The sequence below is a fragment of the Leptonychotes weddellii genome, chromosome 9 (genome assembly GCF_054177405.1).
Source record: "Leptonychotes weddellii isolate Sample4059 chromosome 9, ASM5417740v2, whole genome shotgun sequence".
NCBI lineage: Eukaryota > Metazoa > Chordata > Mammalia > Carnivora > Phocidae > Leptonychotes > Leptonychotes weddellii.
In genome coordinates, this window is record NC_138377.1 from 114,343,186 (window position 1) to 114,362,384 (window position 19,199).

General features: G+C 41.2%; 2 long non-coding RNA genes across 2 annotated transcripts in view; one reads left to right on the forward strand and one right to left on the reverse strand.

The window, feature by feature from the left end:
- LOC145723582 (uncharacterized) overlaps positions 1–19,199 on the reverse strand; it is a 177,811-nt gene that overhangs the window by 106,973 nt on the left and 51,639 nt on the right. The gene's annotated exons all lie outside the window — the stretch shown is intronic.
- On the forward strand, positions 2,922–10,594 carry LOC115937461 (uncharacterized). The gene is made up of 3 exons (XR_004072748.2): positions 2,922–3,213; positions 3,332–3,617; positions 8,825–10,594. It is a non-coding gene; the product is annotated as an uncharacterized LOC115937461 (long non-coding RNA).

Genomic DNA, 19,199 nt, shown 5'->3' on the forward strand with positions numbered 1-19,199 from the left:
TTGAAAAAGAACAACTGGTGTCCTTTTTCTTCCCTATGTGCCATGTAGGGAAACCATTGCAGCCGGTCCCAGAGCAAATCTCTTTATTTTGCAATTGAATCTTGGTGTACGATCAGGTGAGGTCGGGTGTCATAAAGCTAAAGAGAAACAAGTGGGTGCTTGAGAAATTCATGGCCTTGCCTTTGTGTGTTCTCTCCTTGTCTCCTCTTTTGTCTCCCCTCCCTTTCTGTTGACATCTGCTGAGTTCATTTTTTGGAAATCTGGGAGCCCCTGACCTCAGTCCAATGCAGGCATTCTCCCAAGGGGGTAGTGACAGCCACAGAGACCTGCAGGGTGAATGGTTACTGATCCTCTGTGAAGCTGGCCCCTATATGTGCCTATCCCCCCACGCGCTGTGTGAAATATGTGCGCGCAAGCTCATGTTCTCCCACGGCTCTTCAGCGCGCGTTATACGCTCTAGTTCAAGGGCTACTTTAATTATCTGCTTCTGACTCCCCATGAATATCATTAATTGAAAAATACCCCACTGCATTTGTTAAGTACACTGTTGTGGCTTTCTTGATAAATGTGGGGTTTCCTAGGCGTTTCCGAATGTAGGAAAAAATTGTAGGATTTCCACTGCTCCCTCTGAGAGTTCTTAAGAGCTTAAGAACTATAAGAGCTATGAGGACCCCAGTTTGGGGGTCACTGTTATATGTGATGGTGTCCTGGACAGGACACCCAGAGATATGGACTCTAGTTGATCCACAGCTCAGGACCTGGGCCCAGAATCTTTCTTTTCTCCTCCATAAAGGGAATTACAGATGCAGTTTTAGGTAAGGCCCTTTCTGGACCCATCGTTTTGCCTCTCCTGGATCTGTGCCCTGGGGGACGAGTGGGCAGATATCTACCTATCTTGGGGCCATCTCTAGCTCTCTCTCCAGCCAGAGCTTCTTCTGATGGGAAGTGTGTAGCTCTTTTCCCATTCCACGTGTGCAAACCAACAGAAGAACCCTGGAAAATCCTGAAGGAGATCCCAGAGGTGTGCAGGAGGGAACCGAAGGTCAGAAATTTGATCTTCTGCTTGGGAAGCATGAATGACCAGCAATGCACATTTCTCCCTCGAAGAACTCTCCCAGATTAAATGCCTCTGAACTTGACGACATCAAAGACAGCTCAGGGTGTGGGGCTGTGTTGTGGGTGTATCATCCCTGTTATCACTACTTAAGTCTTTCTTCAAACATGGTATTGAGTCCAAGAGTCTGCTTAATTATTATTAAACTAAAAACATGTTACATTCCAAAGATATTTTGGAAACAATAGATTTGGATATTTACTGGTGGCTTCCATCATTTCAACAAACTTGTATTTAGGGAGCAGCTGGTGTCTGCAAGCCTAAACTATAAAACTGGTGTTTAGAGATGAAGTTGATAATTCTCCCACTCATTTACAAGATTACACTTAGGGGAAAGATTTCACCTGAGCGTGCCTCATGCCAGAAGCCAAAGAAACGCACAAACTTGGAAAAATCTGGGACATGTATGCCATGTACTTAATGTACGGGGTGATTTTCGTCTGGGGTAAAAATAAATAACTATTGAGTGGATGTGTGTGTGGCGAAAATCTGATTCCAGATGGTGGGTGCATGTGTATGTTAAGAATGACATTGGTGATAGAGATCATGATAAAAATAACCCAATTGAAATCTAGCGGGAAAACATCTTTTAAAATTATAGTAAATTCTTAACTAGTTGGGTCACTTCTAGTGGAATCAACAGAATGAATCTCACAGGTCTTTTTCAAAACTCTAAATTCCATGATTCTATGAAGACCAAATTAAGAAAATGTTAAATGGGGTATGGAGCAGTGTATAATCCTTGCTACGGATGAATCAGTTTCGGCCCTAAGATATAACGTCTCATGCTCAATTCATGTCTTCGAAAAGAAGTTCTAATTCTAATTACTTAAACTAAAATAATGAGTGTAGTTTTATTGCTATCATAGGTGAATCTAGTATCCAAAGAAAGGTTTACATGAAGAGCAACACATCTCTAATCCTCTCCTGGATGGACATGAACCAGATGGGCAACAGGCTGGTGACCCTTAGCCTTTGATGGTGTGAGGTCAGGTGGAGAGGGAGGGAGGATTTGCTCCAGGCTGTACTCCCCAGGACAGCCCTGACCATAAGCCCCTGTTGGCAGAATCACCACAGCACAGAATTTAAGCTTAGAGATGCACAACCTGGCTTTAAATCCTAATCACCTCTGTGTCCTTTTAACCAGTTACTCCATTTCTCCAAATTTCAGTTTCTTTCTTTGTAAGTAGGTAATTAAAATTGCCTTTCTGTGGGGATTAAATGAGATGATAGGTGTCAAGTATCTGACACACAGCGAGTGTTGGAGAAGCATGCTAATGTTATTATTGTCATCTGTTTATTTTACTTAATTACCTTGAAACTAAAAGAAAAGTTAATTTGGGCACTTTACAAAAAGTCCCTGCATGAACTCAAGATATCACTGGTGATAGAATTATTTTTCCTTCTCAAATTAAAACTTTTTCAAAACACCAATGAGAGGAGAGACAATCTGTAAAGACTTGAAACCTTAAGTTTTTATTTTTGGCATGTCTTGGGCCTGCTTACTTTTTTTGTTTTTTTGTTTTTTTAATACGTTATGAGCTTTACGGAATTGGAAAAAGGATTAACAGCCTAAAAAAATATATAGGCTTTATAAATCCACTTAGCTTGAGAATGACTTTCTGGGGCAACTGGCCTTTCCAAAATAAATTTGCAAACTGTATCCTTATTAAAAAAAATTGGAATTTGGCGAGGCAAAAGAATTTGGGCCGTATCAGCTTGTCATTCCAAATTTAAAAATATTTAGTCTTACTTCAAGATAAATAGCAACAATTGAACTTAAGCCACTAGGAAAAATAAACATACAACGTCTTGAAAATGTACAAATAACTAGATGGTTTAAAAAATGTTATCAGAACTGTCTTTACTGCTAACAAGGTCTAAATGAAACCGTGGCCATAGATAATGTTTGTTTCTTGCCTTGTGACTGTCCTGACAGGGGGTTGTCCAGTCGGGGAGTAGATGAAGCTTAGCATTCACAGGCCTTGGGAGCCATGGATGGAGAGACTCCAGCTGTCTGCCAACCAGAACCTGGCAGATCTTTGGCAAGGTGGTTGACAACTCTTACCCGGAGACAATCAGGAAGTCTTGGGGAGAAGGTAAGATTTGAACTGAGTCTTAAAGAACGGTAGGACAAAATTATACAATCCCCCTCCAGAGGTAACAATTTTCCTTCCTTCCCTCTCTCCACCTTCTCGACCTTCTCCACATGCTTAGAGGCATGAAGGTTGGAACCCATGGATGATCATGGCAGACGGGTGATCATAGGAAAAATCAACTTGACCTCTGAAAGCCCTACTTGAGTGTGGTACGAAACCGGTATCGAGGGAGAGCCTGAGACCGATGATGATTTCCTGAGGTGACCTTGTCTTCCTCAGCTTACCTGATTAAGCGCAGAGCTCGAGTGAGCCTTGAATTCGAATCTCTCCATCGCCACCTGTTACCTATGGCCCTGGGGCCACATGTGTGCTGCTCTTTGACTGCCATCTTTCGCATTTGTAAAGTAAGTATGTGAGAGTTGGATTATTGTGAGGCTATGTGATTTATTATTATAATAATTATTGTTATTATTTTTTAGCCTGCAGTCAGCCAAGCACATTGCCCTAGTAGGTAGTTTTATTTATGTACTAATACTTACTTTGAGTCTAGTTTCTTCATGAACTCAGCTAAAATCACAGGTGCCACAGACCTATGTCCTATGATACCGTATTAAATCTAGGACGCTTTTTTCGAGTCAGAGATAATTTTTTTTCTTTTTTTTTAAATCTCAGGAACCTCTATTACCAGAGTTTAATTGGATAATCACTTCAAGGAATATCTGGGGTCATTTTGTTTACAGGAAACGGGTTTAAGAGAATGCTTTTAAAGACATATTTCTTTTCAGCTTGATATAACTTTTCAGTACTCAGTACGCAGAGTTTTCCATATTAAGATTTATTCTCTCTAAAAGCATTAATAAGTACAGAATTAAACCATAAGGTAAAAATTTAAATGATTGCTATGAAAAATGTGACGTTTTTTAAAATCCAAATTTCTAATAATTTCCTGTTGTTTTAAAACTCATAATACTTTTGACTTATAATAATCAAACTGGAATTTTCGTTCTAATCACAAGTAATGATATCTCAAACAGGAATCATAGAACACAGAACAAAAATTTTGAAAACAGTCCGAGTTATGGTCAGAGCAGCAAAATTGTGAAAAAATAAAAATCTCCATCACTTGGCTGTTTTGACATATTTTCTCCTGCTGATAACACAAATACGAAAGAATTGACTGGATATGTCTGATCTCATACAGACAATTGACTAACTTAACAGAATACCTATTGCCTTAATATCTACGGATGTCTGGATTGAGCAAACAAGACTTAATCTAAAATAAGAAGAACCAGGGGTGCCTGGGTAGCTTAATCAGTTAAATGTCTGCCTTTGGCTCAGGCCTTGGTCCTGGAGTCCTGGGATCAAGCCCCACATCGGGTTCCCTGCTCAGCGGGGAGTCTGCTTCTCCCTCTCCCTGCTCATGCTCTCTGTTGCTATCTCTTTCTCTCTCAAATAAATAAATAAAATCTTAAAAAAAAAAAAAAAACAAGAAGAACCAGATTATACTTTATGCCTTTCCCCCTTTTTAATATCCACAGTTGTTGTTGTAATAACTGTTGTAGTTATCTTCATTGACAAACTTGAGATTGTTCTGGTAACTGGTCCAGTTCCCTGACTTCAAAGCAAAACACGTGGCACACACTGGGAGGATCATATTCCCCTTTCCCTGAAACCAGAGTTGTTGGCACTGAGGGGGGGCATGTGGCCCAAGCTGGACCTATCAGAATTCTTTCCTGGGTTTGTTTTACTGCAACTAGCAGAGAATACAGTTCTTCTTTCCTGGGTGGATAAAGATGTGACTCCATGACTCAGGATGTGCAATGAAGGACTAACCTTGCCTACGGAAAGGTTAGACCATTTGCCCCCAGCTCCAAGGAGGTAATCTCTAAACCCTTGGAGTGTCCTGCCTGATAAGAGTGTCTTTGTTTACCTAAGGGTCTTGAACCAGGCCAGATATTTGATGCTAATAATGTAATTTTTGGTGGAAGGCCTTGGGCCATGTGGTACCTACCAATCCAAGCTTTAGAGGGGCAAAAGTTATTCACATGAGTGATCAGCCTGTCTACATAGCCAACTCCTAATAAAAACTCTGGATAACAAAGCTTGGGTGAGCTTTCCTGGTTGGCAGTATTATGTACATGTTGCCATATATTGTCACTGAGAGTAATATGTGCTATCCACACCATTCCACTGGGAGGGAATGATTGGAAGCTCTGTGCCTCAGCATGTGTTGGGTCCTGCCCTATGCGCCTCTTCCTTTTGTTGATTTTAATCTATAGACTTTCTCTGTGATAAAACTATAACCACAAGTATAATGACTTTCCTCAGTCCTGTGAGTCTTCTACTAGTGAATTATTGAAACTGAGGGTGGTTTTGGGGAACCTCTCAGACATTATCCAGTACATCTGTGTTCTCCACCATACTGGTGAAAGGCTCAGAGAGAGAAGCAAAGATGAGAAATAGGATAGATGAATGGAAGAGATGAGGATGAGAGAGAATAGTATTGCGTGTATGGTTCTAATCCTTGAGACCCTTCGAGGTACCTTATTCATTTAGTTATTTCTTTGAATCTGTGGATTACCCCAGTATATTTCCAGTAATCCAGTCTTTCTCTCTTTCTCACTTTCCTTCAAACAGTTTATACTGCATTCCTGAAAGTTTTTAAATTACTATATCATTTTCCAATTTCAGTTATATTTAGTTAAAAATATGCCATTTTCCATCCTTAGAGAAGTGAGTATGATTAGTAGTAAAATCCAAACAAAATAAAGCCTTGTAAATATTTTTGGACCTGTCCACAAAGTTATTGAAAAATATACTCATTTCCAGTAAATTAATCTAGAAATGTGGATGTTACTTTGATAGGCCTCTTGAACCCCCAAGTTATTTCTGAGCTCCTGTTAGAATAAGAGATTTGAAAACAGAACTTAGTATAGTCTGCTAGTTTCATACTTTTTGTGAGAATTTTCTAATATATAATTTTCTGCATTTTGAGCTCTCAGCATTGCTTTTGTGAAACAAGAGATAGAGTTTCATCTCTAGGGATCTAAAGCTAAACATTAGTGATGATGCTCAAAAGAGACTATTCTAAACCCAAAGAGACTGTTTTTATAGAAAATATTACATTCTTCCACTACTAAATCCCAAATATTAGCCCACAGAAGAGCAATTAGCAAGTATGTCATCTATAAAAAGTATGAACATTTAGACATTTATATTGTAACTATTTATCATTCTATTGATGGGGAATGGACCACATTCATTTCATGCCTGATAACCAGTCTAGGAATGATAATTTAATTTCCACAAGTATTATCAGAATTCCTTGAGTTTTTTGAAAACAAAAGGAACTTTCTTAATTTGATAAATTTATCTTCAAACACTTAAAAAAAAAAATCATGTTTGATGCGAAAGTATCAGGAATAATCCCTTCAAAGTGCAGAATAAGACAATGAGGTTCCTTATTACTGTCTCCAGGTCCTAGACAGCACATTATACAAGTATAAGAAATATGAACAGTATTATTGGAATGAAAAAATTATCATGATTACAGACAGTTTCATTTTTTTGATAGTGTAAAAGAATTATGGAAATTTGACAGATACAAGGTCAAAATTTAAATATAAATACATGAAATTAATTGTGTGGTTAAATACCAGCATAACTGATCAGAAAATATAATCTTTCAAGGATTCCATGCCCAATACCCACCAACTATGGAAGAATAAATCTAAGAAAAGAAATGGATGATCTGAGTGGAGATTATTATACAATAGTATTGAAAAGACACAAAAAAAGACTTACATAAGTGGAGATACATAGATGAGAAGATTTATTTTCCTAAAGAATTATTCCAAACTAATCTAAAATTTTCATTAAAATCTCAACTTTTTTTTTTTTTTCTTCCCACAGAGCTAGTCAGTTAGTATGGAACTAATTCATGCATCTTAAAGAGTCAGGGCCCAAAATAGCTCAGGTGCTTTTGAAGAGAAAGAATAATAAGCAGCACACACCCAGTTAGGGACGCAATTATTTTAAAGCTATCATACTCAAAATAATGTTCTGGTGGTAGGCTAAAATGCCTGAGACAGACCCACATAGACATGGGGAGTGGATAAGAGGTGGTCTTACACACCAATGGGGAGAGAACAGGCTTGCTTGTGAAAGGAAACAGATATAGATATACATATACAAAAATAAACTTCAGATGTTAAAATCAGGAAGCAAAGTTTTAAAATTCTTTTTTTTTAAGATTTTATTTATTTATTTGACAGTAAGAGAGAGAGAGTACAAGCAGGGGGAGAGCGGCAGGGAGAAGGAGAAGCAGGGAGCCTGATGTGGGGCTCGATCCCAGGACCCTGGAACCATGACCTGAGCTGAAGGCAGGCGCTTAACCGACTGAGCCACCCAGACACCCCGAAATTCTTAGACAAAAATGAAAGAGAATATATTTATGATGTCACGAGAGGAAATAATTTTTTAAACATGAGAAGTGCAAATCTGAAAAAGATTAACAAATTTGATCAGATTAAATTAAAATTCTTCTATGAAAACTCTTCTCTTTGTTTACAGACACCCCATAATATTTTTAAAATCCTACATTCTAAGATTATAGATTTTAACACTTCTAATTCCTATCAAGGACATATTAAAAAGTCTTCCAAATTAATCAAAGATAAGTAGACCCTGGAAAAATGAGCAAAGCCTATGAACGTCAATCTGAAATAGGCAACCTGAATCAACCAGAAACATTTGGAAAAAATGCACCCCTTCCCCTTGCTCTGTGATGAGGGGGATACGGGGATTAAAATGAAAAAGACAGATTGTTTCAAACTCAACAGATTACCAAAAAAAGTGGAATCTAGTAACACCAAATATTGGAGAAAATGTGAGGAAAGGGGAGTTTTCATATACTGTTGTAGGGGCTATAAATTAGAGCAATCACTGTGGAAATAATTTTATAATAGGTATCGAAGCAGAAGAATCTCAGTCACTATGACCAGCAATTCCACCTCCTGATGTATTACGTTAGAGAGAGCGGCACCCTGTACATCACAGCTTATGACACTGGATAACTGGAAACAACCTGAACGTCTGTCAGCAGAGGAATTCATGAACACAGTTTATTCCCACAAGGAATACTATATAGCAGTTAAAATTAATGACGTAGCTCTCCCAGTTGTTCATTCATTGACTATATCCTCCGTTCTTCCACCACTGGCCTCCTTCTGTGGGGATTTTTTTTTTTTATTTGTGGTTCCCTCTCTCTGGAACATTCTTTTCTCCAGATACCCTTATGCATCATTCCTGTGCTTTACCTGGTTTTCTGCTCTCATGTTACCTCCTTGGGAAGACCTTGTGCGAACACGCTATGAAACATCACACCTCCCCGACCTGGATCATCCTTTGAGCTCCTATATTTGCACCGGGGGCTTCTCTTTGCCCTACAAAAATAGATTCTGTTTCTGGGAGGGCATCTGTCACTCAGGGGACAGTGGGTAAGTATTTGTTGAAGCAATACATAGATATTTGTGTACATTTCGATGTTTACGGGCCCCTTCAGGGGATTTAAGTGCTCCCTCACATTCATGTTTTCCTGTGGAAACAGACTGGGCGGATCTTCCTTCCTACTGCGAACCATCTCCCAGAACCCTGGATGAGCAGAAGCATGAGGGGCAAGAGGTAGCCTGTGACCCTCCAGCCTCCTTACTCCCTTGCAGCTTGCTTTCCTGGGACCTTCCATGAGGGGTTCTGCACAAGGACAAGGGACCCATCCAGGAATAAGACTGTGCCCAGTGGGGGAGAGCTGGCTGTGTCCTCTGAGGACACGCATGGAAGCATGAGCAAGACAAAGAACCTGTGCTCAGATCCCAGTGAACTCGTCCGCTTCTCCTTGAACTTTTTGCAATATCATCTATGCTGGAAATGATCATTTAAAGCCACAGTCTAGCATAATGTTTACATCCCGAGGGTTGGAACTGGAGTCATTAAGTCTTTCAAACAACAAGGTAATGTTCAACGACTGCTTTTCTAGGAGGGGGCGTCATTTAGCACACTGCAGGGTGCTGATGCAAGCTTGCATCCTGGGAACCTGAAAGCCTTGGTACCTCTCCTTTGACCTAGGGTTCACCTTGTCTTCTCGGGAGTAGCGTGGGAGTGTGATCTCCTCATTTTCTTAAGTTACATAGCTAAATTTTCTTTAACGTGTGTCAGTGGGAAGAATACAGGCTCTGGGATAAGGTAGACCCAGGTATGTGTTGTAGCCATATTACTTCCTAGCCGTGTGACCTTGAACAAGTTGTTTCCTTTCTCTTGATCTTCTTTCCCTTTCTTCACCTAAGTGATGGAGTTATCAAACTTCTCTTACCTCTGGGTTTTGGGGCTTGATACATTGAAATAGTAGATGTAAGGCATCGCGCCGGTCCAACCTGGACAGGCAAAAAGCGTGCTTTCTGGTATAGCTTGCATCCTACCCCTCTCTGTGGACATATTAATTCTCCTTCGCACAACTCACAGGTGTTTACATTGAAATGAACATTCTCTTCCACAAGCCCAGAGCTGTGAGGATTTTGTGTTTCTCCAGTTGGTTGAGTGAGGTAGAGGGCAAAGAAAAGTAAGTGATTTTAATAACCGGTAGCACTCATGTCTTCATGGCAATCTTCTCGTAACCAGATAACTTCCTTCTAGCTGCATGTGTGAGCTAAATTTACCTAGTCAGTGAAGAAGTAAGAACGAAATGAAATGGGAAGAAAGCCTGCCTCTAGATATTGAATATCCTTCCCTGGGAGAGACTTAAACAAAAATTAAAAATGTAAAGTCTTCATTTTGAGGGATTTCACCACAGCTGATATTCAGAATCATACTGATAGACCTCCATTAAACATCAACCAGTCTAGAAAGCCCTTATCCAACATGATTGCCTAATAACTAAATGAAAGAAACCAGATGAAGATCACTTCATTTTGATGAAGATACCCACGCTAATTAAAGATGAGTTTGAAGCAAAGAGGAGTGAGTCTTAACCCCTTTCCCCATTTTTCAGAGCCTCTGTGAATGCCACGAATGAAGAGGTTTTAACAACATATTGGTTTTTTTTAAACAGTCTCGTACTTGGATATAGCTGTTCTTGGAAATAGCCGTAGCTTGGTAAACAGGTTCGTTCACTTGTTTAATGCCCCGATCTGTACTCCTGGTTACTGCCTTCTCTTGAACTTCTTTCAGCTTGCTCTACTCCGTTGTCATCCTTATATATGCAGAATGTCCTCCTCATTCAGCCAATTCATGTTGAAATTGAAACTTTTCAAGATAGTTTTGTTTAATCATCATTCCTGCACATACCCTCTTCTAACCGTTATGTAATCTTGGGCTAGAACAGTGATTCTCTAGCAAAATAGAGAATCACTCCTGCATCATTCCTGCACGTACCCTCTTCTAACCTTTATATAATCTTGGGCAAGAACAGTGATTCTAAGTCCCAGGGGGGCATTTGGCCATATCTGAGGACAGTTTTGGCTGTCACAACTGGGTGAGAGCAGTGGTAATGACATCAACTGGAAGAGGCCAGGAAACGTACTGGAAAGCACAGGACTGCCCCCCATAACAAAGACCTAGCCAACTTAAAATGTTGAAAACTCTGAGGTAGGGTAATTACAGACTTTCTCCATCAAAGCTGGACATTCTGGGGAGTGAAAGATGGTGCTCTTAACAACGAAGCTTAGATAGCAGGTGTAATCTGGGACTTAGTATTGCAGGTATATGGGATCTGTGGTCCCCTATCTTGAGTTTGTTTTCTTTTGGATTGATGAGGTATTGTTTGTAAGTATCATTTTAATTTGCTTTCTTGACTTGTTGTGAGGCCTTTTTCACTGGTTGGACTCTTAGCTACCCAAAGATAGGAGGTGCAGCCTCTGTATCTTTCCCTTCTCCTTCTAGAACTTTATACAGAATACCTACTTGATAAAACTTCTTGACTGTGCTTATTTGTAATCTCTGCTCACAACTGGGTCCTTGACAAAACCCACTATAAACTTCTCAACTATCAATTATATTATACATCAAAAATGTGGGTGAAATGATGGAGAAGAATTCAACAAATAGCACTGCTCATAATTAGAGAAGATTCTACCTTCTATGATATGTAATTTGATGAAATATGCTAAGCAAAGTACAATCCCTATAATTGGTACTCATTTAAATTACTCATGTTTACTGTAAATGTTTTTACTGTAAAAAAATATGCTCCTATTGAATTAGATAAAATTTTATTATTGAAAGCATGGTTAAACAATTAAAATGAACAAAGACATATAAAGTTCCCCAATTCCTGCTCAGGATCGAGTAGATATATAATAACTGTTAGTTCTGTTTGCCTTCCATTAAAGATAACACTTCAACAATAATATTAAGCCATTTAAATTATTTTGTAAGTTTTTAAAGTATCGATTCTAGGGGATTTTTAAAGTTACTGAGATGGTTAAAATTGGTTAGTATAGGGGCGCCTGGGTGGCTCAGTTGGTTACACATCTGCCTTCAGCTCAGGTCATGATCCTGGGGTCCTGGGATTGAGCCCCTGCATTGGGTCCCTGCTCAGCTGCTTGTCCCTCTCCCTTTGCCCTCCCTCCCACTTGTACCTATGCACATGCACTCTCTCTTTCTCTCAATAAATAAATAAATAAATAAATAAATAAATAAATAAATAAAATCTTTTAAAAAAATTGGTCGGTATGTTAGTTTTGCAGGGCTCTGTAACAAAGCACCAAAGACTGGGTGACTTAAGTGACAGAAAGTTATAGTCTCTCAGCTCTGGAGGCTGGAAGTCCAAAATCAAGGTGTTGGCAGCTCTGGTTCCTTGTGAGGGCCATGAGGAAGGCTCTGTTCCAGGCCCCTCTCCTTGGTCATTGGGAGACATCTTCTTCCCTCTACGTGTATCTCTGTGTCTGAATTTCCCTTTTGTATAAGGACACCAGTCGTATTAGATTAGGGCCCATCCTGAAGAACTCATTTTAACTTGATTACCTCTGTAAAGACCCTGTCCCCAAATAAGGTCCTTTTTTCAGAGGTACGGGGCATTAGGACTTCAACATATTCATTGAGGGGGTACCCTTCTACCCATCACAGCCGATAATTAAAGAAATGCCATAAAGATATTATGAGCTACATTTAAATTTTATACAAAGAATAATTTTATAATACCTTACTATAAAGAGAAAATTGTGGAGTCACTACAGTTTGGAAATATGAGTGATAAACCTCATGTTATTTTGGGCCACTGGAAAATACATTATAGTGGTTTATCCTTAAAGATATGGAAAAGAACTTTCCTGAGGAAATCACATAGATAAAAACGTGAACATCTTTCTTCTGAGCATCTCAAAATACTTTGCCTTTTAAATTTTTTTTTCCCCTCTCAAAATCTCTTGGATTGGATATGGGACATCCCATAGGTGAGAAAACTGAGGTGAATGGAAATTAGATCATTTGTTTCACATCATCTTCCCTTTCTAAATGCAGAAATAAATTTGTTCTCTGCATTTGCTTTATTGGAGGTATGTCTGCTTGACTAGTTAGAGCATGACAAAGATTATGGCATTCCAGGACTGTTGATCTTTAAATGGATTGTATTCATGAAATAATCAGGGTGGGGGCAGGTCTGGAGGGCAGCCCAGGGATCTACCAGGATGGGATCTGAGCCAGGTGAGGGTTGTGGCTTTCTCTGAGTGGGGATAGCCGCTGTCTGCCCATTACATCAGGCTAGGAAGAGGAAATTTAAAGATATGTGCCTATCTTTATATAAATTTATGTACAGTATATATAATGCATATATATGCATTTCCTCTTCCTATCCTGATGTAGATACATATGATATATTATAGGAATATATTGTGTAGATATATTACAAAATGTGTGTAATATTTTGTATCCCTCTGTCTGACAAGAATGGTGGGCAGGGAACTGGCCCCCCGCCCCCATCCTACCGCTCAGCTTGCTAGTGGACTTTAGACAGGCCCCTTCGCTTCCTGGGCACCTGTTTTCTCAGCTGTGAGATCAGAATATCAGCTTGGGTGCCCGGCTAGGTCCCCTACAACATCACAATCTGAAGAGGGAGGGAGGGAGATTGTTCCAAGTATTAAAAGCGATTCTCCCGTGGTTAACCCTCATGCTGGATGGACCCTCAAAGCACAGTCATTAGGTACCCTTGTCCCTGCCCTGTCGCTTACGAAGCCTGGTTGGGGGTGGGGACGCGTCAGTGTTTCTCAAACAAAATGAAGAGTTCTCCAAGACACCTAGCGCTGACCCCTCACCTGGCCCACTAGCCGCCCCTCCCCTCCCCGCACCCCTCCCCCGGCCCCCACGCTGGGATACTCCTCAGCCCCGCGGAGGGCTGGCCTCACTGGCCGCGGGGTTGACACTGTGAACTCTGCAAGTCGGAGAGTGAAAACCTCCGCACCCGGGGTTTGCCTTTCCCGAACAGTTTCAGCGATTGTTAAATGCAGGGAAGTTACAAGGCGCGCGGTCGAGGACTGGGCTATTTAAACAGAGGCCCCTTTATCGGCTTCACCCCCTACCGCAGGGCAGCCTCCGCGAGTTATCAGAGTGTCATTAACGGGGGGGACAGCTGCTGGTAAACAAGGAGGATGTCGACACCAGCTCCTCAGTCAACAGGAATTTAACTGTAATCTGTCCCTTTGCTCAAAGAAACACCACCCGCTTTCTCTCGGTACCGCGCATCATTAATTTATCTCCGTCAACGTTCCGATAGAAGGCTGGCAGTGACTCAGGAAAACCCGCTGGGATAGAAAATTAATAAGGTGCTAGGGACATTCACCTTAGGTCAATTCGAGGGGACACGGAGAGAAAGAGAAGTTGCTCAGGAGTTCCCTGCTTAGCTGGAAACCGATCCTACATATTTATAAAGGTGAAACTGGAGGGCTGCCAAGCGCCTGCATTTAAGTGATTAACAAATGTTTCCCTTTAAGTGGACACCTCTTGTTCTAAATATATTTGACAAGAATGCAAAGAGTCATCTGGAGGGCACGGAGGGCACCGCTCGGGCCTCCTCTTGCGCGGCCGGCGGGGATCGCGGGCCCCGGCGGCCCGCGCCGCTCCCGCTCGGTGCCAGCCGAGTTCACGTCGTCGGTGGGCAGGCTGCCAGCACCAGCGGCTCCCCGCTGTTTAACGACAATGGATTTACTGCTTCTCTGCATATTGGTGTTATTTTGTATAAACAAGGTTAACAGTCCTTTTAAATTAAATGCACCACCTGGTGACTGAATGGGTGACCTTGCCAGCTCTCCACACCTAGCTCGGAGAAGCCCAGGATCTTGCTCTGATTTCTACCTGTAGCTCGGGACGGGATCGCCTCCCCTTCTTATTTAAAGAGAGGGAGTTGTCCGCTCCCTTGCGCTCTGACCCCGCCTGCGGCGACCCGCCCCCACCGAGGTACAGGTGCGCGCGGCAGGTGAGACCGGTCCGACCCCCTTGCCCGTCGCGCAGGTCGGCTCCAGGCGGTGCCCGGAGTCTGCGCGTTGGCCGCCGGCCCTGGAGCCCCGGGACCGCCCCGCTCGGGCAGTCGGTGTCATCGGAGAGTGACAGACGACCCTGTGGGCCCTGCCAAGGCTGCCTCCAAAATAGAGATCTCCAGAGGGGGCAACACCGTGAAAAAGGTCCTTTGTGTTTCACTCTAGCGTGGTATTGATCTAATATAGGCCTCGGCACTTTCCGCACCCTCCAAGAATTTGAACACCTGGAAAAATTCTCCCGGCTTTACATGTGAGGAAATTTAATGGTGTAAACAAACTCGGCAGGAAGCCCCCTTTGAAGGCGGTGGTGCCGAGCTGAACGGCTTGAAAGACTTTGCTCGGGAACGTCCACTGCAGTGTTGAAGGATGGCTCGGAGTCGAGTAGGGAAATTCAGACACAGAGCACAGCTTTGGATGCATCTAGAAACTTCGTCCAGAAATTTCAAGCAAAAGACACTTTAGTTCCCCGTCGAATTTGAAAGGCACCTCCGCACTCCCTCCTTACTATTTGCCAACCTCCCCCTGCCTCCTACCCCCAAGTAGGGCGGAATTATTCAGGAGTATTCGCGTTCCACCTTAGCCTAAATTCTAGACCGGTTTGGCAGCCTTATTGTTATGCAAAGAAGGAAATCAGATCCGGAGAGGAGCGGTGCCCTCCCCAGGGTCACCTGATCCAGAATCCAAGTCCCCAGACCTGCAAGTCGAAAGCAGTTTTTGCGGTGTTCCCACGCAGTCCCTGCTCTCTCTACCCAGAATGTGTAGTGTGAGCCAGAGCCGTTGGAAATTTTTGTTCTTAGCAGCATAAAAGTCACTGGTTAAATAGCTTCTGCGTAAGGCTTTCTTAGAAGTCCAAATTCCAATCATGGAAATGTCTCTCTAATAAGACAGAGTAAAGTAATTCCAGTAAGTGATATAATTTTCATTGCTAGAATTGTAACAATTTTATATAAATTTTATTTAAAAAGTCTGAATTCAGATTTCTTAATGCCTTTCAATGCGTGAGGTAAAATGTGTCCCCTCTTCCGAAATTTCCCTAAAGAGTACATTACATGGGTGTGTGGCGGGGGCAGGGGGGATAAAACAACCTAATATTAATAAAATCCATTGTCCATACTCAGTAAGGGCATTTTTCGGTAAGTCTGTTTCTAATGGCATTAAACATTTAGTGTGGACATACAGGGTGCTAGGTTTTCGGGGACACAGAAATGAACAAGGCACAATCAGGAGCTTGATTAGTTATGGAAATACAGAGGGACTGAATTTATATATAAGAAACCTCTTATGGGGGGGGGTCCCAGGGCTGAGGGCTCATAACTCGGGGTCCAAGCAAACTTCACGGAGCTAGAAGTGCTTCACCCTGGACAATTTCATGTGAGTTATTGTGAAACAAGTCAGAATAGGAAGATATTTACCTTAGCGATTACCTATGGTGATTACTGTTTGCCAGGCATTCTCCTCAATACTTGGCCTAATCCTCCTAACAGCCCCACAAAGCAGGAAATGTTACCAACTCCACTTTACATGTAGGGAAAGTGAGGTGTGGAGGAATCCAGTCTTTTGGCCAATGTTTCACAACGGCAGTGGAGAAATGCAAACCCAAGCAGTCTGGTTTGAGCCCACACTATTATGCTGTCCCTGGATGATTCTGTGGGCATCGTATGGACATAGCCGTCTATTACTTTCTTCCTTCCAAACAATCTATTTTCTAGGAACTAGTTATTGAAATGGAACACATACTTAAAAATTACTCCTTGGCAGACACTACTGTGGGCTTTTTCTACAATCCTCTCATTATCTTCTCCCCCCAAAACCCTGTAAATTAGGTATTTCCTCATTTCATATGTAAGGGAACTGGGCCATTCATCATCACCATGGTCAGCATCATCAATGTCATCTTCATCACATCCAATAAACTTATTGCGACTAAATCCAAAGAGTACTTAGAAGTATCGGATTTTCTGGGACAGGAAAAAACTTTGAATATTCTTCTCCACTGTTAAGACCAAATTCCCAGACTTTTCACTTAGAGATATAAGGCGCGGAGACTGTCATGGTAAACACCCAGGAAGCAAGACAGGCCCATGAAAACATGGACATCTTTATAGTAGAAGGGGGCTTTGCAGAGGTATTAAAGCAGAAATTGCAAAAGGGAATGATAGTTGAGAACTGGGGTTGTCAGGAATATAAGAGGTAATTTCTAGCTAATCCTAAAGTAGCCCTTCTTTAGGGCAAATAGATTTCTGTTACTTTGTAGAAGCTGCTCTCAGAATATGAAACAAATTACTTCACAATAAAGTTGTTTTTTTTTTTTCCTTAGATTACTCACCACTGTTACCTTCATCCTCCACTTTGTCCTACTGATGCAATCATCGCCCTCTTACTCCCCCCACCCCCAAACCCTAGTAAATCTACCTTGGGTCAGAAGAGCAGACCACTTCTCTGAACCTCAAATCACATTAGGAAATGAGGTGTCTGGTTAGTGTTTGGTTTTGTTTCAGTGCTTATAAGTCAGATCTACTGATTTTTCCAATTACAAAAAAAAAACAGTATTATATAATAATAAAGAAAATTGGGAAAACTATAAAAAAGAAAAGAGAAGCTCACTGAAAATTCCATGATGAAATTACTTAGGCATTTTTCCCTTCCAGTCTTTTTTCACATGAATTTTGTGAAGAAAAATGAGGATCACTGTCATGTGGTTTTGGATGCTACTTTTTTACTTCATAAACATGTTTCACTATCACATATTCTTTAAAATTCATATTTTCAATGATTATATAATATTCTTTATAAGGATTTATTATAGTTTTACATAATACAGATTAATAATTCCCCTATTCCTGGATATGTAGGTTATCTCTATTGTTGCTGTTAGAAATAATCTTGCACATGTATTTTGGCTGCCTATATGATTTTTCCCTTGCTCACTTGGATTGCTAATAAGTGAAGCTATTAGATCAAAAATCGTGCAATTTTGCTGTCTCATCAGGAATATGAACATGCCTAACACATGAGTGAGTTTAGAGGAGATAGGATAAGATTTGAAAGTTGAAGTGCCCACAAATTTTGATGCTATACTTGGTGACTTCTGTAAAAAATTAATATATATATATATATGCACATTTTTTCCTAAACCTGAAAATTACGCTGGATTGCCTTCTGTATTCCACTCTGAGACTTCCTTTGTATCATATGTTGCTTCCTTTAAGGTTGGGTTTCTGCCTTTTGGATGTTAACAGGGAAGAAAAAAAAAACAGTGGAGATGCTAGAGCTTAACATAACCCACCATGGTTTGGAATTTCTCTAAGGGAATTTAGAAATTCTAGTTTGTCAAGTATCTAGTCTCTTCTGTATTTTTCAAGAACACAGGCTAGGAACAGCAGAAGGTTGCTATTAAAAAAAACAAAACAAAACAAAAAATACAACTTTCACCAGAATTTATAAACTCTGGATTTATACGCTATTAAGTGGTACCTTTATGGCCCCAAAGAGACATTATGAATTTCTAAGGCATTTAACTTTGTCTTGCTTCATGGCTAAATGAATTGCATTGCCACTTTATTTTTTTAAATTTTTTTTTAAAGATTTTATTTATTTATTTGTCAGAGAGAGAGAGTGCACAAGCAGGCAGAGGAAGAAGCAGGCTCCTCGCTGAGCAAAGAGAACGATCATGGGATCATGACCTGAGCTGAAGGCAGACGCTTCACCGACTGAGCCACCCAGGCATCCCTGCATTGCTACTTTAAATGGAAGTTATGTTTGACAGTGTTCAATATGACTTCTTTCGGGTTGGGAGATAAAGAAGCCATTATTCGTCGTCAGAGCTCCTGGATCACCCCTACCACTTGCTCATCTATACTGGACTCTAGCTCTTCTTGTGGCGTGCCCACCTCTTACGCCATCTCTCTGCCTGGCCAACAGTGTGCTGGATGCTCCCAGTGAGCCTGGCATCCCAAACGACCTGTCTGTATTCCTTTGTATCCATTGTGGTTGGGTGCTCTCAGCTTTCTGCTTGGCCTTGGTCAAAGCCGCCATACACTCTCCACCTCTTCAGTTCCGGCCCGAATGCCTTGCGCTTGAATACAAATAACATTGGAGTGGGAAGCTTTTCTACTCAACTACGGACATAGTTGAACAGATTTTGCTTTAATGAAATGAAGTGGAGCCTGAATTTATCGGGAAACGTGTGGAATCAGCAGAGAGTAGTAAACACAAGTCTAGGGAAGTGGAAAACCATTGTGTACGATTTCGTGTTTTTTCACTCCCAGCGGGCATTTGGGCATTATTGTAAAGAACCATGTTTTCAAACCTGCCAATAACAGAACAGATCTTTATTCATTGTGGATGAAGCTTCCATTGGGAGAGTCGAAGCTCTCGTTCCTTTTTTGCCAGCTAGAGAAGCCCTTCACAGTTCCAAGCTTCTGTTTTCTGACTCCTGTGCCATAATGGGAGATGTTGGATGTA